We start from the raw sequence: 15,752 nt of genomic DNA on the forward strand, positions 1-15,752 counted from the left end.
GAACTCCCCATGGTTATTATGAGGATCAAATATCCATCACTTCTCTGCCAGCTTTCAGGGTGAAGCTTTATTCTGAGATCCATGCAACATACTGGATCAAGAATTGCATGTGTAATTCTTAGTGGAGTCTCCCTATAACAGGTACCCTATAAGCTCCCTTCCCCTCCAAGCAACTAGAAATTTATTGCATTGGGAATGCAAGAGAATTGAAAGTCTAATTTCTGCCAACCTCTCAAATTTGGGGTATTTCCCCAGGTAGTTCTTTGCTCAAATGAGTAGGCAGATAAACCTGGTTCAACTACTTTACTGCATCTGGAAATATGAGACTACAAAAGTATAATGATGAATTAGTCCATTTTTCATTTTGACAGGCTTTCTTCATAGTCTTCCTGAACGCTTCTTCCAGGCATCTAACATATGATTTTGCTTATAATTGAGCCCATGTTTCTCATACATTTTATTCTCTGTTTTGCTGTTTCCTCCTATTCTCATATCCTTCACTGAGTTTCCCCAAAGATTTGTTTGTGACCCCTGTGCAATATGCTAGTAACTCCCAAATATTCATTTTAACTCTGCCTTTGAATTCCTTGCTAATACCATTTTGACATCCTTTATCAGAGCTTTATTTCTCCATGTTTCATTGCGTTCACCATTACCACACTATCGCTGCCATCATGAAGACTTGGCATCTTCTTCTAATGTTCTGTGATTTAGGTATTCCCATTACCAAGCCCTCACAATCATTCCTTTATGAGACCTCACTCATAGGAAATGCTTTTTCACAAGAAGCAGTTTGTGGTGAAGTGGAAAGAGCATGGAATGTGCTGACTAAAAATCCAAGTTTGAATCCATGTTTGCAACACATTGTGACTTGGGTAAATTCCTTAAACTCTTTAAGCTTCAGTTTACTCATCTGTAAAATAAGGGTAGTAATATCGAACTTGTAGAATTATAAAAATTAAACTTAGGTAACCTGTGAAGTGCTTAGAGTGATTTTCATTCAGAAGACACTCAGTGATTGTTAGCTTGCTTCCACACTGTATATTTCTAAATCCCCATCCTCATGCTTGGACTTTGGTAAAAAAAAAAAAAAAACTTTCTGGTATTTTCTTTTTTTCCTTCTTAACAGAGGCACTAGGGATTGAACCCAGAATCTCGTGCATGCCAGGCACGTGCTCTACCACTGAGCAATGCCCCCCATCCCCCAAATATTTTCTTCACTTTTAAGTTTTCTCTTCTCCATTTTTATTAGCAGGGAATATTCATCCTGAACGAGGTTACTGAGGATCAAATGAGACATGTAAAAATTGTTATGCACATATATCAGTTAAGATGTATCTGGCTGCAAGTAAAACTATTCAATGCAGTATCTGTAAATAAAACATCATGCTGAATGACTTAAGCTTATACACTGATATATATCCATCACTTTTCAATAAAACTGGGGAAAAACAGTCAAGCTTAAAAAGTAAGGAAATGCATTAGTTCATATAAGGAAACAAGCAAAGGTAGTGCAGACTTCTGGGATGGTTAATTCAGCAAGTTCCTTCCATATCAATTTACCCTCAACAATTGTGTTGGTTTCATCCAAAGATAGCTCCCCTCACGTCAGAAATTGAAGTCGTATGCTTCTTTCTTCTTGTCCAACAGGGAAGGGAAATTGGTTCCCTGTATCTTTATTATCCTCCAGCAAACATTTCTTCTCATCTCATTGTCCAGAATTAGATCATAAGCCCCTTTCTTAAACAACCATTGACAAGAGAGAAAAGGTTACTTTTAGCCAGAATGATCTACCCCATGAATGAAAGGAAATTCCTCACATTGTATTGCTGCTAATCAGAGGAGGAAGGGTGGAAGTGATACTGAGAGTCAGTTGAGTGAATATATAAATAATTGTTGAGAGAACATCAGTTATTGTCACTGAATGACTTTATATTTCTTGGAACTATATTGCTGCTCACATCAGATCTAATAAATAATTGTTGAATATATTCCCTATCAAAATCCTCTACTTATGTGCTTCTAAATCTTTCTAACTACTAGGCTCAGTTTCGTCTCCATGTCTAACTTCTCTCTTTTCCTTTCACATACTAAGGTAGACTCTTAACTTGATCAGGGTTCACAAACCTGCCAAGTTTTGTTTTTGTGCCTTTCTAAAATCAGAATGATTTTCTTCTCAAAATGGTCTACCTCCCTGAAGGCTTCCAAGATCAAATATTTTCGGTTCTAGTCATAGAATTCCAACAAAACCTGAGCATCCTGGCACATTTCCTTTAGTTTTCAGAATATCTATAGGTAAGTTTCAGCCTTTCTTTCTTGTCCAATCAATAATAAGCCTTGGAGAACTCTGTCTGTTCTTGACAATGTATGTCCTATATAGAATACAGTGTACGGTAAGCATTGTCAGGATAGTAATGTTTGAGAGACATAGAAATTGTTGAGATGAAACAGATAGTATGACTTATAAGGCAAATGCTTTTGCTTTTAATGTCAAATACATGAAATACTCAAATTCTAGGGCAGAACAAATAGACATGAGTAACTTGCTTAACGTTCAGATTCTCATAGTCTATTTCCAAAGATCCTGATTCAGGTCTGAGGTGGTGCTGAAAAATCTGCATTTTTATCAAATGTCCCAAATGACTCCTGTAAGAATTGGATAAACAACATTTGGCCAAATGGGTAGCATTCCACCAATTTCTTCTCCTTGCATCAGTACAAAAATAAAGAAGTAAGGCTTAATGTTCAATATTAAATGAACAAATAAATGAATATCCCTGATCCCATGAATCACTGCTAACTAGAATTACTGGAATATTAAAGAATATATTTAAAGAAAGGGCAAGGATGGACAGGTGAGGGGAGAGGCAGACAGAGAAAGTACCAGATAGGTAGGTTGAGTCCTGATTAATAAAGGGCCTTTAATGCTATGCTAAGGGATTTGAATTCTTCTGAAATCAGTAGGGAGTCTTGGAAGCTTTCTAAGCAGGGACTAGCACTACATAATTTGTGTTGTAGAAAGCCGACTTTGTCCGAATGTGATGGATTGACCAGAAAGGGGAAGCTGGAGGCAGAGAACCACACGTGATCAAAACCACAAATGGTTTCTTCAGGCCACAGGGACAGGTGAGGCCTCTGGGGCTTGAAGGCCACTGTACCGTGAATCAACACAAGGCAAGTATTGTGAGTGATTACCTATGATTTCCATTTGGAACCAAAGTGATTCATCTTCACGAGGCCAGTGACCACTAGTGGCTGCTCTGTCCAGAAAATAAATTTCTCAAAGCTGAGACACTCTATGCCAAAGTCCAAAACACAGAGGCAGACCAAGAAAACTTTTTTTTCCCCTCATTTATGAGTAATGGTGGAAATTGAAGTTTAAACCTAGCAACTTATAAGGAGCAGCACATACTGTGCATTAACAATTATCATTAGTGTGATTTTTTAAAGAAAAAAATGTTAATATGTTGAAAGAATGGCTGAGGCATATTGTTTACATGTAGAGTTTAAATTAGAGTAGACACTCAATCTCCCAGAGCTGGCAGCATCAGGGGCAGGTGTGAGGAAAGCCCTGTTGTTCTATACTTAGAGTGGAGGAAATAGGTCACTGAGGGTGGCCAGGGAGACAGGCTTTCCCCTTATAATGAAAATGTTCTCTGTCTTTGCCACGTATCTCTACTGACATTTCTCTTTTATCATCTTTCCAAGGAGTCCACTTGCCGGACAAAATGCTAGATGGTAAAACTGGAGACACTGGAGTTAGTTCTTTCCTTTGGAGAGGCACCAAGGAATGAGGGAAATTGATTTTGTGCCCAAAAAGAAGTCAAGTTGAAGAGCCAGAAGTTATCAGGAAAAGAGAATATTGAGTGGAAAATTAGCTAATTTCCTAGCCTCTTAAATACTAAAGACAATCTTTTAAAATCTGTATCATTCAAATTGGTGTCAGCTATTGCACAATCCTCAGAGCTTCCATCCAACCCTCCCCTCCTCCTATCCCATCTCAGTCTGTACCCCAGATCCAGCCTTCTTCAAATATGCAAATCCACTTCCATCAAGAAACTGTAGACTTCGTGTCAAGATAAAGCTAAGAGAGAATTTCATCATAAAACCACCAACCACCATTTGAAATATCTCCTTTAGACATTTCTACGGAGTCTCTGTTTACTGAGCTGCCTGGGAAGACACCCCCTTTCCCCTTCCCCAGGGCTGCAGTTCAGTCTCCCTCCTTCTCCCCACCCCTTCTAGGGGGCCGAGCAGTTCTGCTCAATCCCCCAACCCGCCAATCACTCCAGATTCTTAGCAAGGCAAAAGGTCCCAAATTTAAAAGAAGACAGTAGTTTTTTCCGTCTTATTATTATATCTGCATATCTTTGTTGTTTTACCTACCTTTCCTTTATTTTTATTACTGGGGGGAAAATTAGAAGATAGTTGAGGAGGACAGTATATTCAGAGTTACATCTGTTACAAATTGTGGGACCAAGGGAAGCCTCTGGATTTCTTTCTTAAGCAGTCCTCAGTGAGTTCACTCTGTGCTGGCCACTGAGTTGAGTGCTGGCATCTCTGTACTCAAGAAAGTGCCTCTGTCCTCAAGAAGCCCAGCCCGGTGTCCAGATATCTCATGTTCTGAACTTTGATATTTCAATTGAGTGTTTCACAGGAGGTCCTCAGGCACCTTTTCCCTATGGTCCTAACAACTGTCATGTGAATATATTACCTTTAAAAATTGTTGAAAAGGTGATAAATTAGGAGAAATTTTCTCAGGCGTTGAACTACTTTTTCAGTTCCCCACAGCCCTGATTCTGACTACACCCCAATTATGGGAGAAGGGGAGTATGTAGTTCATACCTCAACTGGTCCTAAAACTAATTTTTCAAGCCATAAGGTAGAGAAAAACCTATCAAGAAGCCTTTACAGAAAGTTTGAGTAATAAATTCATTCCAATTATGAATCTAAAGGAGAATTGGAGGTAATGAAGGGGCAGGGCTGGGTACAGGGTTTACGGGGCCCAGTGCAAAATGAAATAGCGGGGGCGAGGGGCTTGTTCAAAAAGCAAGAAAATGTGCTATTAATGTGTTCTAAATGTGTGTCCTGTAACATGAAGCTTTTTTTGTTTCTTCTGTGGTGTCTGTGTGTCTGTGGTGTCTCTCAACTTGCCATGGTGGTTTTTTTATTTGCTTTTAATGTTCTCACTAAAGAAAAATTAAAATTGTTCATTATTAATATGAAGTTTGCCATTCATCTTTATATGGAGCAGTGCTATTTTTAGATGCAGATTTAAGAGCATTTGACTCATATGTGAAATCACCAAAATTACAAAATTCATATATCATAGCTCATACATGCATTCTTGTTAAGAATGTGTGCAAAACCACTGCACAAAACATAACCAGTTTTTACTTCATTTGTCCAAAGACACACACATTCTTTTTTAAAAATTTTTTATTTTTTTATTGAAGCATAGTTGATTTACAATGTTTCAGGTGTACAACAAAGTGATTCCGTTTTATATATATATATACCTCTATTTTTCAGATTATTTTCTATTATAGATTATTACAAGATAGTGACTATAGTTCCCATATAGTTCCCTATGCTATACAGTAGGTTTTTGTTTTTAACTATTTTATATATAGTAGTCTGTCTGTTAATCACAAATTCCAAATTTATCCCTCTCCCTGCTCCTCCTTTGATAACCATGTTTGTTTTTTGTCTGTGAGACTATTTCTATTTTGTAAATAGGTTAATTTCTACTTTTTTTTTAAGATTCCACTTATAAGTGGTATCATATGATATTTATCTTTCTCTGACTTACTTCACTTAGTATGATCATCTCTAGGTTCTTCCATATTGCTGTAAATGGGATTATTTCATTCTTTTTATGGCCGAGTAGTATTCCATTGTATATATATCCACCATATCTTCTTTATCCATCCATCCATGGACATTTAGGCTTATCAACAGTCTCTATCTTTAGCTTATAGAAAGTCTAAAAGGAAAGGGATCTATGAGTTGCCCCATTTCTCCCTTTGCTTCTATGTCATCATTTCCAGCAAAAAGTGGTTGGCTAATTCAGGGAAGTAACATCAGTAAGAAAAGACATGAGAGGGTCCTTTGGTAGTTGTGTTTCTTAGAGCATCAATGCTTTCTTTCTGCATTCAAAGCATGTTCTAGTTTCCAAGAAAAGCATGGCCTCTTGGAGCTGTCAGCACCCTGCTCACTCAGGTGTAGACATGACACATTTAGCTTGTACTCAAAGTCTCAATGAACTCCCACACATTGTGAGTCCACCAGAATTCTGTGCTTACAGGGTGGCAAGGAACAGTGGACACACATATAGAGCATTATTGTAAAACACAAGTTCAAAAGTAAAATTATCAAGAATTTCAAGACGCTGACAGAAGAACATTAAACCAAGTGCAAGGCCCTTCTGAGTGTGGGACCCAATGCAACTGCACAGATCACATGTCCAGGAAGCTGGCCCTGTGAGTGACCATTCTGCCTTATCCCTCCTATCCCTGTCCCCCGTTATCCTTGTAGGTATTGGGCACCTGCAAGGCTATTGTTGTAACTATCAGAGAAATCTTGCCTTCTCTCCTCTTCTCCATTTCCATGGTTCTTCTCTCCTTTTGTCTTTTTCCCCTTCTCCTCAAAATCAGGTTCTTCTCATACCAGTTGGCAATTTTTTAGTTCCATCTTTGCCTGCAAAAGTGAGTTGAAGTTGTTTAAGAGAAAGAGCCCCAATTCAGCAGACCTTCTTCAGGAGATGTTTTAGAAAGAGCAAGTCTAGTATATTGAAGGATAAGGGTATTTCATGATTTTTTGGAGGGTATGCTGTATTTGGAATCACATTATTTATTGATATAAGTAATGAGGAACCAAGATTTAAAATAGAAGAGGAAATTGAAAAAATAGGAAATGTTTCATTTTAGGAAAATCTTTCTGGTATATAGCATGGACTTAAATGGGAGGAATATGGAATAAATCATGGAGGCTAGCTATAAGGAAACCATTCTTCAACCCTTGTAATTTGAATGACTCTAGTGTTGAATGACACTGTGATTCCTTGATTTCACTTATGTGGTAGGAATAGAGGAGTCAAGAATTATTTAGCTGACAGCTCCAGGACTGGGGAAAATTTTCTCCCAACTAGAAGTAGCTAATGGCAAAAAGGAGACAGAAGACATGTGACAGAAGGCAGGTAACTCATCTCGGAGCTTGAGAGAAAAAGAGGCTGTCTGAACCAGTTGACCTGGTCTTCATAAAGTCTGTCAAAAGCTGTGGCCCCTTGTGAGTTTACACAAGCTTGTGGGTGGTACTGAAGCTTGTTGTATCAAAAAACACTGGAGGCCCCGGGGGTATGAGTTTTTCAAGTTCAGCCTCTTTCTGCCCACTTCAGGACTGAACTCTTCTACGGTGTTTTCACTCTCTTCATGGTGGCTCAATCTAAGGATGTGAGAAAGTAGGAAGAGAAAGTCATTACCTTTCCCTACAAAATCTGAACATACTCATAGGTTCTTGAGAGCCTACATTCCTGCCCAGACAACTGAATTAATAGAATCCTTTGTTCCACTCCGTTAACACAAGAGGATTCTTATTGATTGGCAGAAGCTGTTCCATGTAAGTTCTGACTTTACCTGGATATTTTGGTTTTAGTTTTGGGTTTTCTTAGTTGGGGTCTATCTTCATATCATGATACAGGAAATTCAGATGGATTTCTTGGGATAGTTACCTGTATTCGGCTTGTGAAGTTGCTTCTTATTTGAATGAAAGCCACATGCAGATGACTGAGGGCACTATTGGGCTCTTGTATCCTATGCTTAGATTTTAAGTTTAGACAGTTTCGCTTAAATAACAATGTCAGGATAAACGGAAACAAAATTGTGAATGCTTAGTGTTTTATTTTAGAATTCTTTTTTTTTTTTAATTGGGGGGGTAGATAATTAGGTTTTTATTTACTTATTTATTTATTTTAATGGAGGTACTGGGGATTGAACCCAGGAGTGCTAAGCATGCACTCTACCACTGAGCTATAGCCACCCCTCCCCAACAGTTCTTAGTGTTTTCTTTTATGTCACTCTTTCTTACTTACTGTTCGCACAGTGTAAAAACTGCTGGAGAAATATCATATGCCTGCTACCTCATTTGGAAATCCCCATGTGCAAATTCCAAGTTAATATTTTTAAATGAATAAATACAAGTAAATCAAGTTCTGAAAGTCAATATGTTTTTTAATTCTACTTTTAAACATATAAATGAGTCCAAGTCTCTACTCATAATTTGACTACCTAAAAACACTTTTAAAGTTATATTATGGAGTTAATGCAGTTAGAAAGATACTTAATATTCATTACTCCAGAGGCTGATATTCTCAAATCCAGAAGTAAAACTAGAATTTCAGCAAAATGAAATTTTATTATGTTATTACTGTCAATTTTAATGGAATAAAAATGAGCATTCACTCTTATGAAAATTTTCCCAAACCATGTTCCAAAGATACTTCGACTACAGACTGATATTAGAGATTGGACAGGATTTACATTTTTCCAGAGTCAATTCTATTCAAGTATTTCAAAATCCTTTCAAAACTGCTTTACAAAGTAAGTTAAAGATATCCTTGGATAAACAAGAAGTTTCTACTGTACAGCACAGGCAACTATATTCAATGTCTTATAGTAACCGATAATGAAGAAGAATATGAAAAGGAATATATGTATATATATGTGTATGACTGAAACATTATTCTGTACACCAGAATTTGACACAACATTGTAAACTGACTATACTTCAATAAAAAAGAAAAAAAAGCCAACCATTTGACTATAGCATATTTAAATCAATATATATATTTTAAAGTCCTATTATAGTTAGTCAACAAGCAACACAACAATCAAATAAAGGTAGAGTAGAGGATCGCACTTATTCCAACCAGGCATCAATAGCCTGCAACATCAGACTCTGATTATGTTTATACTTTGCCAGACCCTTCTGAAAATGTCTTATTGTTTTATATCATCAGTGCAGAGCCCCTGGCAAAGTTCCTTGCAAATCTTTAAAGACTGCTAAGCTGATAGGCATTTACTCATCCCAACTCTAGAAGAATCATGGGTATACTTGACGAGAAAAACTACCTGTCTGTCTTTCTTGCTCGTTCTCTTTCTCACTCACTCTCACTCTCATTTTTTCTCTTTCTTTAACAAAGCAGCTGCCCTCCAAACATGATCCCATATGGTCCTGTTTGAGAAAAGAAGGGGAAAAAAAAATAAAATCAGGTCTCACTAATTAGAGGAAGATTGTATATAAATAATTGAAAGGTCTTTTCATACTTAACGGTTGACATTTCTACCAAGGCCTTAATTGACTGTTGGGTCTAAAGGGTTATGTGCTTTTTTTAAGCGACATGTGCTCCTGGCCAAGTACTCGCTGGGACATGCTGTGAGTCGTTTTAGATCACCAGCAGCTCTTGCTATTTTAGTCTGTGTCACTGCTTGACGTTGTAATTAATTTGCATGAGACTCAAAATCATAATTATGACAGTTCTGATATTTGACCAAAATAATTTACATTCAGTCTTAGTACGAAAGTCATGGAGCATTTAGCAGGAGGGCAAAAAACATCCATACTGTGCCAACGAATATCTCACGGGAAGAAGACAGCAGAAGCCTCCACAGGGCTTAACGTGTCCTTGTAAGTAATTTGTGGACTATTATATGCTTGCTAGTTAACTGTGTTCTGCATTTTAATTGTATTTTCTATTAGTAATAATGTGTGTTGCATTTGTTTAAAAATTCATTAGTGGACAACATTTTTAGCCAATGCCAAATTTTAGCTCATTCTTGTATAAATAATATTTACTAATGATTCATATCATACAAATAATATTTGTACCCATCTAGCACAATATTTCATTATTCCCCTCTACTAAATCAACATGATAAAAGGAAACTAGTGCCATTGTTAGATTTCTGTCTTTCATTTTCACTCTTGATTTCTTCTTTTAGTTTAGTTTTTCTTGTAACAGCTGAATTTCTTACCGGGTTTTCTCATTCTTCAAACCATAAAAAGAAAAAAATGTCTAAAGAAAAGGGTTAAGAAATTAATAGTGAATGTCTAAGACGTTAAAGTATGATCTTTTTCTGATTTATTGGGTCATTCAAATTGTGTACATTGAAAAAAGTATTTTGCATGTGTAAACAATGATCTTCAGTGCACTGATACATTTTTATAAGGTCTTTCTGAAAATTACTCAAGAATTATACTTTTAGCATGTGTCCCTGTTGGGCTGATAACAGGTTTTATAATGAATTATTTTTTAGAAAAACACTTAGATTCATTAGTTATAGGTGCATGATTAAAGGAAATGAAATGTAATTTAGAGTCAGAAGTTCTGTATTTAAATTTAACTGTAGTCTGTTCAGCAGTTTGATTTGGGGGATGTAATTAGATTTATGTACGTATGTATGTATGCATGCATGTATGTATGTGTTAATGGAGGTACTGGGGATTGAACCCAGGACTCATACATGCTAAGCATGTGCTGTACCACTGAGCTATATACCCTCTCCCAGCAGTTTGATTTTTGATAAATTATTTTCTTGGAACTTCAAGTTCATCTATAAAATGAGGATAATAAAAAAATAATAATTTACTCTCCAGAATTGTAATAAGGACCAGCTAAGCACAAGAATATTAGAGTGCACATTTACAGTTTGTGTAAGTTTGTCAAGAATGACTAGTCTGCAAAAATTGTCTCCTGCTTAATAGTGTTAAGGGGGAAATGACTAAGTAAAGGGGGGAAATGTATAAACTAATTCCTTTTTGTTTCCTTACTGGTTTTTCATTGTTAATTTTTTTCATATTTATTTTAGAAAAGTTGATCATTAGGAATCCTTTATTATGCCTTTAATAATTAAGTAGCAGTCGAGAGGAAGTAATGAGTACTGAATTTCAAGGACTGTGTTCTATTTTCACCTGTTGCCAATTTGGTATAGTCAGAAGTCTGGCTGTCCGTCTATAAAATGGGAGGAGTAAGTGTAGAAAATCTAATCACTTTCATACACTGCCCCTGGCCCTCCTGAACCACGGATGGGCAGCTCTTCTAAGTGGCTAGGAGGACGCAGTTCTGCGGCGAGCGCGGGCAGAGCCAGGAGCACCGGCTCCCCTCCCCCCGATCGCGGGTCCCCAGGGAGCTGGGGCAGCGCTGGCGGGTCAGGAGCCACGTCTCAGCCTGGGCGCGGGATGGAGAGCTGAGCCCGCGCGCCCGGTGCCCCCGGCTCACTTTCTCAGGGCCGCGGGACTCGGGGAAGAGGAAAGTTACTCACTGGCAGCACTCCTCTCTGGCGTGGGATAGCCACTCTCCTAGAAACGCTTCAAGGCGGAAGGGTACCAGTACCTGTTCTTTTTACGTCACAGGATGTCATGAGACTGTTTGACGTGATCCTTACGATTCTGTGTTTGCAGCTCCTCCTTGGAGAGAAGTTGCCGTTATATAATTTAGGGGTTTGTTGTTGTTTTATTTGAAGTTGTGGGGTTTTTTTTTTTTCCTTTCTTTTTCTTTTCCTTTCTTTTTCCTCTAGGAGAAATTGTTTACTTGCTCAGTTCCAGGAAATTTTTTTCCTACTAATGTGAGTAGATTTGTGTTACTAGGAAGTTAAAAAAGGAGGGGCGGGAGAGAGAGAAAGAGAGAAAGAAAGGAAGGGAAAAGAAAGGAAAGAGTTGCACCAATATAATTTGTACATAACTGGCTTCACATGAGAAGAAAATTTTGCATTTATTCTATGGATTCGTGTAAAGCATTCTTTAGAATCTGATGTTTCGTTGTCCAAAGTGAATTTCTATGTAATATTAACTTGATTTTTTTTTGAACTGCTCATACCTGAAAGTAATATTTCTATTTAGATGAACGCGTCATCTTTTGTTTCTCCTTTAGAAAACTAATAAAACCCTCTTAATTAAAATTTGATATATTTTAGTAGTAAAAATATTCTAAAATATAGCTTTGAATAAATACTTCTTTAAAACACTCACCAAAATATAAGCAGCCCATAGCTACCGAAAAAAGAAAAAAGAAAAGAATAGAAAAGGGAAAGAAAGAAGCTAAAATGCTGTGGATTTAGCATTTTAGTTAGCATTTCAGTTCTTACTCCACAAACCCTATTACTTTGTTTTCTAAATAATTAATTGAGGTTTGTATTATGAGTTAGTATGAGTTGCCTAGATATTAACTAGATATTAGTTATGTTCTGTTTTTTAGTGGTATGTCCCATAAATGAATGTCTTGAATATTCTTAAGTAAACATTTTTTTAAAACACTCTATCAAAAAATATCAGCTGAAGTTTTCAATAATTTCCTTTTTTAAGAGTGCAACCCATGCTTCTAAGTTCAATTTTGCTTTCTAAGTTCCATTTTTATTTCCTCCAAATCACATTGCCTTGTATGCTTTCTCTCAAGCATACCTACAATAAAGCCATCTGTTGTCCAAGGGTCGTTCCTACATGAATCATGCTCTGTCAAAAATTTGAGGTTTATAAATGTTCAGTTAATTGAGCAGTCTGACCAGCTGAATACTTGTAAGTGCTTTATAATATCTTTCAACACTTCAAAACTCTGGCCCACTTAAAACTCCAGAATCCCAGGGCACATGGGACAAGTCATTCCCATGGATTCTTGCTGATAAAAGTATAAACATGTTTATGAACTTTTCAGAATTTAGAATAAAGTAAGTGTAGTTCTACCCTTAAATATTTATTTTTGAACCGTGTCTATGTTATGCCATAGCAAGTGGTTGGGAAGTGAAAAACTTAACCAGTGAGCCAATTATTTTGACTACTTCATATTAAACACTAACACTTTTTTATCCCCCATTGGATGTTTTGGTATCATGAACACGTATCCTTTCCAAGAAAGAAGTTAGTCTCTCTTTCTGTCTCCCTCCTCCAATTATTTTTTTCTCATAGTGATGAGATACAGAATATGAATGCACAAATAAATAATGGTAACTTATATGCCAGCTAAAGCCACCCACCCCAGTTGTCTTCCTAAGATTTCTGTGCATTCCTGCAGATATATATTTTCATGGTATCTTCTGGCCTCAAATACCAGATTTCACAGGATTCTGAGTCCCACTCCTGTATCAGTTTCATCCTTTCTGCTTTGCATGAGTTCAAACATGGAACTCAACCCTTTTCCTTCATTCCTTAAAAAAAAAAAAAAAGCAAATCTGCTCAGAAAAATTTATCTTTCAGTGGAGCTGACTTTACTGAAAGTTTGGCAAGACTGAGACAGTTTACATAGCAATGACCTGATTCTGCACGTTGGTGATTCTCTACTTAAAAGTGTGTTGGCCCCCAGCCATATATCACATGGACCGAACACCCTCTTTTCCTTGATAGGATAATTCCAACCCCAAACTCAGCTCGCAGTTTCCAGGGCACATGTAAAGATTCACAACATAATTCTAAGCATCTGCTTCAATTACTACCATTCTCTGTCCTTCCCCAGTCTCTACAAGGGGAGGTGAGGAGTGCAGGAAAGTTTTACTAAACTCTTAAGAAATATTCATGCCCAAATACACACACACACACACACACACAAATGCACACCGCTCTCCCCACACTCACACCCCATAGAAGGCAGAAGTATCTAGCGTCAGTTTGGATTTTAAGCAAAAATTCCCCTTGAATACATTTATATCAATGTTTAAATGCTCTTAGTTGTTATAAATCGGTATTTCAGTGGAAACTCCTAACTTGTTCTCCAAGCTGGTCCTGGTTGTCCCATATCAAGCCACGCTGGCCTTCTTTCTGTTCCTTGAAGAGCAAGCTCATTCCTTCTGTATGACTTTTTTTTTTTTTTTTCCAATGGAGGAACTCGGGATTGAACCCAGGACCTCATGCATGCTAAGCACACACTCTACCACTGAGTTATACTCTTCCCTCTACCTTTCATTTTTCCTTCTGTGTGACTTTTACATCTTCCTATCCCTATGCCTCTCAGCATAACTGATTTATTCTCACAATGTATACTTTAGCCCAAGTTGCTTCCTTTTGGAAGTGACTGTCCAATCTACAGCAACATCTTCTCACCCTACAGTCACATCAACCAATATTCTCTAGAAAAGTCATTCTTTTATTTCTTTAAAAGAAATTATCACACTCTGAGAATATCTTTTTTTTAATTTAAATATTCTCAATTGTCTATCCTTTAGGATAGGGTCCTTTTTTATATTGTTTACTGCTGTATCTCCAGGACCAACAAATGTGGGTGATAGTAACTACTTAGTATAGTTTTAAAAATAAATAATTGTGTCTATTGTTAAAAATGAAAACAACTGAATTTGCTTAATAACTTGAAAAACTATAACTTATCTAATATATTTTAAAGGATACATCATATTATCTGTCCTATAATAGTTAACATTGAGTTATAATTATTATTATAACCAGAACTTCCTGATGTTAACTTGATGGTAAAGACCACCATATTTACTCTGCTCATATTTAGAATTCAATATTCAGAGGAAATAGCATTAGCCTGGGAATTAAACAGCCTAGTTAAAGATTAGCATCATGGAATTCTAACCCAATCCTCTCATTTAACATTTGTGGCAACTGAGACAGAAAAACTATCTTGCCCAATATTAATGGCAAATTTAAGTCTGGAATTCAGGTTTCTTGAGTCTCAGATGACTAATTTTCCCCTTAAACCATGTCCTCACTCCTAATCTAAGAGTAATCAGTTACTTCATGCTTTTCATTTTTTCACTTACAGAATAAGCAGGTGAAATTAGATGATCTCTCAGCATTTACAGTTCAATTACTTCCTTTCTTCCTTCCCCTCTGTTCATCAATTATTTTGCAGCTTGACTGGAAGCAGTCTCCTTATGTTCTTATTCATATTGTCAAGATCCTTCTCAATGATACCTTGAGTCCCTAACGGCTCTACATGTCTATTACTCAAGAGCATTAGTGCATCTGACTCGCCGCTGATGATACAGAACTTACAACTTCTGAATCTACACAAGTAGAAAATTAGGGATGCTTGACAATTTGCAAACACTCTTTGAAGGACTTTCTGAGTATTGGAGAATAAGGCACAACCAATCAAATATAATATAATAAGGTCAGTTACGATCACACCGAAGTTAAAGTTGCAATTAATAAAGACCAAAGTTAAAATTAAAGCACCTTAGGATAAAATTGTTAGGACTTTTTGGTAACCAATGTATTTGATTTAGAATTAAATTGCTTTGTTCATCATGGGGGGGAAGGTATCATGTATATTTCCTTTGTTCTCAGTAGTTTTGGCTTTTGCTTTCAAATAAGGCAGATCACCTATAAACATACGCATATGACTGTTACAACATGAAGCCCTTGGATTAATCAAATTTAGTCTACCTTAATTAGATTGTTAGCTAATCTATTTTAATACGGCACAAAAAAATTACAAAGTCTACCAAATTAGTTCAAAGTTTTCTGTAGTCTCGTCAAAATCTTTTTTAGAAGGAAACTGGATTGAAGTTAATTTTCTAAACTATTACATGACTTCAGAACTTTTAATTTTCCTATGTTTTAGAATTTTCAAATACATTCAGGAATTTAACATTTTTTAAATGTGCTGTCTTTGTGCCTAAAGAGGATTTTCCTCACACTGGTTATACAAGTGTGAGGGAAGAGAGATAACTGTCTTATCCACAAGCATAATTCCTGCCTTTTCCCTCCTGTGCTCTGCAGTGTCTAGAGCATTTGGCTAAATT

The sequence above is a fragment of the Vicugna pacos genome, chromosome 8, assembly GCF_048564905.1.
Source record: "Vicugna pacos chromosome 8, VicPac4, whole genome shotgun sequence".
Lineage (NCBI taxonomy): Eukaryota > Metazoa > Chordata > Mammalia > Artiodactyla > Camelidae > Vicugna > Vicugna pacos.